This window comes from Petromyzon marinus, unplaced genomic scaffold (assembly GCF_048934315.1).
Source record: "Petromyzon marinus isolate PM22_M1 ecotype Great Lakes invasive population unplaced genomic scaffold, UKy_Petmar_22M1.pri1.0 PM_Scaffold_176, whole genome shotgun sequence".
Classification (NCBI taxonomy): Eukaryota; Metazoa; Chordata; class Hyperoartia; order Petromyzontiformes; family Petromyzontidae; genus Petromyzon; species Petromyzon marinus.
Genome location: NW_027423142.1, coordinates 137,704 through 141,686, shown reverse-complemented (window position 1 = coordinate 141,686; position 3,983 = coordinate 137,704).

Here is a 3,983-nt window from a genome sequence, read left to right as displayed (position 1 = left end):
GACCCAGAGACCCATACTCATAGAGACCCATAGAGACCCCATACTCATAGAGACCCACAGAGACCCATACTCATAGAGACCCACACTCATAGAGACCCACAGACTCAGAGTCACATACTCATAGAGACCCACAGAGACCCATACTCACAGAGCCCCACACTCATAGAGACCCAATACTCATAGAGACCCACACTCATAGAGACCCGTACTCATACAGACTCATACTCATAGAGACCCAGATAGACCCACACTCATAGAGACCCATAGAGACCCATACCCATTAGAGACCCACACTCATAGAGACCCATACAGATTCATACTCATAGTGACCCAGATAGACCCACACTCATAGAGACCCACAGAGACCCATACTCATAGAGACCCACAGAGACGCACACTCATAGAGACCCACAGAGACCCATACTCAGAGACCCACAGAGACCCAAACTAATAGAGACCCACAGAGACCCACACTCATAGAGACCCACAGAGACCCAAACTCATTGAGACCCACAGAGACCCACACTCATAGAGACCCACAGAGACCCATACTCAGATACCCACAGAGACCCACACTCATAGAGACCCACAGAGAACCATACTCAGAAACCCACAGAGACCCATACTCATAGAGACCCACAGAGACCCATACTCATAGAGACCCACAGAGACCCATACTCATAGAGACCCACAGAGACCCATACTCATAGAGACCCACAGAGACCCATACTCATAGAGACCCACAGAGACCCATACTCATAGAGACCCACAGAGACCCACACTCATACAGACCCACAGAGACCCACACTCATAGAGACCCACAGAGACCCAAACTCATTGAGACCCACAGAGACCCACACTCTTAGAGACCCACAGAGACCCATACTCAGATACCCACAGAGACCCACACTCATAGAGACCCACAGAGAACCATACTCAGAAACCCACAGAGACCCATACTCATAGAGACCCACAGAGACCCATACTCATAGAGACCCACAGAGACCCATACTCATAGAGACCCACAGAGACCCATACTCATAGAGACCCACAGAGACCCATACTCATAGAGACCCACAGAGACCCATACTCATAGAGACCCACAGAGACCCACACTCATACAGACCCACAGAGACCCACACTCAGAGACCCATACTCATAGGTAGTCAACATCTCCTAGCCACCGTGATGATGATGATGAGAGAGAGAGAGACACAGACTCCAAATATACAGCAGCAGCAGGCAACGTCAGGGTTTCGGGCTCGAACCCACGACCTCGTGCGTACCAGGCGAGGTAGTTAACATCTCCTAGCCACCCGAGGCTGCTCCTGATTTGCCATCGCCTCTGCGGAGATGTAAATTCATATCCACAACTCCGCAGGGATGCGGTGATCCAGTTTCTCCGCGGTCTGCATTCAATTGTGATTTAAAACAAGTGCTCGTATGTGTGTGTGCTCGTGTGTGTGTGCGTGTGTGGAGGAGGCTTGTGAAGGACGCTATTGGGCAATTGGAGGCAGTCGCCTCCAAAACAACGGAGGGCGGAGGAGCGACGCTCACAACAACGAGCGGGGCGCCGGGTGGCTAAAGCACAGCGGGTTGGCACAGTAGGGGGCACAGGTGGTGCACCAGACAGTCATCTCAGTCAGTCGACCCGTGGCACCTGCTGGGTCTGCCCCCGTGACCTCCTGCCAGCGGGCGTTCGACACTTCACGTGGCCTCAAGGTGCACATGGCCTGGCACAAGCGTCGTGGTGACGTCACCGCCACTTAGTGGAGAATGGCGGTTGTTGTTGTGTGTGCGTGCCCCGTACTGTGCCAACCTGCTGTGCTTTAGCCACCCGGCGCCCGCTCGGTGTTGTGAGCGTCGCTCCTCCGCCCTCCGTTGTTGTTGGAGGCGACTGCCTCCAACTGCCCAGTAGCGTCCTTCACGAGCCTCCTCTACAGAGGCCGATCTTGACACCGCTGGTACCAGTCATCGGCAAGTCCACTCAGCTCCACGTCCTCCTGTACCACATCACTCCATCTCTTCTCTAGCCCGTGCCGCGCCCGTTTAGCCCCCTCGATCCGGCCGAGCAAAAGCTGTTTCAGCATGCGGTGGCTGGGCAATGCGGGCTACATGACCCAGCCAACGAAGCCTTGCCTGCCGGAGGAGCTCACCGATGGGACCGTGCCCAGATCTTTCAAGGATTTGTGAGCTCCTCACACAGTGATCCGGCCTGGTTAAACCCAGGATGGATTCGTAGGCAGGCAAGCCTCAATGTTTCTAAGATGTTCCATTACGGGGGTCCACGTTTTGCAAGCGTAGAGAAGGGAGGAAATGACTGTGGCCGAGAAGACCTGAAGCTTAGTGCGGAGCGACAGACCCGGTAGCTTCCACACAGCGTTACGCAACCGATGAACATATATTGCCGCTCGACTGATTCGGAGTGAAACCTCTGCTGTCAAACTGGAGCCGGTCATGAGCACACCGCCCAGGTATGGGAAACTCTCCACTCTATCCACAACTGCCCCATCACCGATTAAGAGTTGTGGGGGTGGAGTGTCCGATGGTACAAAATACCCAGGCAGGTGCTTGATGGCAAGGCCCCACCTCTCAGTGGCAAACTCCAGGTTCAGCAGCAGCGCCTCCAACTCCTCCTCTGAATGAGCATCAATCACAAGATCATCGGTCATGAGCAGCACTGCCCACCACCAACCAACCAACACCACCGGTGACGATTATCTGAATCGGTACGGGGCCTCCCCTAGGTCGACTCAGCCTCAAACGAGTAACCTGGTTTGCGGCGTGCAGTAAACATCGCCACTGGGGAGACAAAGACGGCCGGGCGTGCGTGGTGCTGGCCACCCACCCCCAACGGCACTTGCCCCTACAGCTTGTTAGAGGCTACACGGGGGATCTTTGTCTGTGTATAGGCGCTGCTGCTACTCGCTACTAACAGCACTTGCCCCAACAGTCTGTTAGAGGCTACACGGGGGATCTTTGTCTGTGTATAGGTGCTGCTGCTACTCGCTAACAGCACTTGCCCCTACAGCCTGTTAGAGGCTACACGGGGGATCTTTGTCTGTGTATAGGCGCTGCTGCTGCTACTCGCTAACAGCACTTGCCCCTGCCGCCTGTTAGAGGCTACACGGGGGATCTTTGTCTGTGTATAGGTGCTGCTGCTACTCGCTACTAACAGCACTTGCCCCTACAGCCTGTTAGAGGCTACACGGGGGATCTTTGTCTGTGTATAGGCGCTGCTGCTACTCGCTACTAACAGCACTTGCCCCAACAGTCTGTTAGAGGCTACACGGGGGATCTTTGTCTGTGTATAGGTTGCTGCTGCTACTCGCTAACAGCACTTGCCCCTACAGCCTGTTAGAGGCTACACGGGGGATCTTTGTCTGTGTATAGGCGCTGCTGCTGCTACTCGCTAACAGCACTTGCCCCTGCAGCCTGTTAGAGGCTACACGGGGGATCTTTGTCTGTGTATAGGTGCTGCTGCTACTCGCTACTAACAGCACTTGCCCCTACAGCCTGTTAGAGGCTACACGGGGGATCTTTGTCTGTGTATAGGTGCTGCTGCTACTCGCTACTAACAGCACTTGCCCCTACAGCCTGTTAGAGGCTACACGGGGGATCTTTGTCTGTGTATAGGTGCTGCTGCTACTCGCTAACAGCACTTGCCCCTACAGCCTGTTAGAGGCTACACGGGGGATCTTTGTCTGTGTATAGGCGCTGCTGCTACTCGCTACTAACAGCACTTGCCCCTAGAGTATGTGAGAGGCTACACGGGGGATCTTTGTCTGTGTATAGGCGCTGCTGCTACTCGCTACTAACAGCACTTGCCCTAGAGTATGTGAGAGGCTACACGGGGGATCTTAGTCTCTTTGTGCGGTTGTGTGAGGTCATTCATCACTCACGGTTGGGCCCACGTGACCTGGCGTTAGAAATACGCGGCAGTGGTAGTCCAGCAGCTGCCACGGATTTTTACATGACAGCAG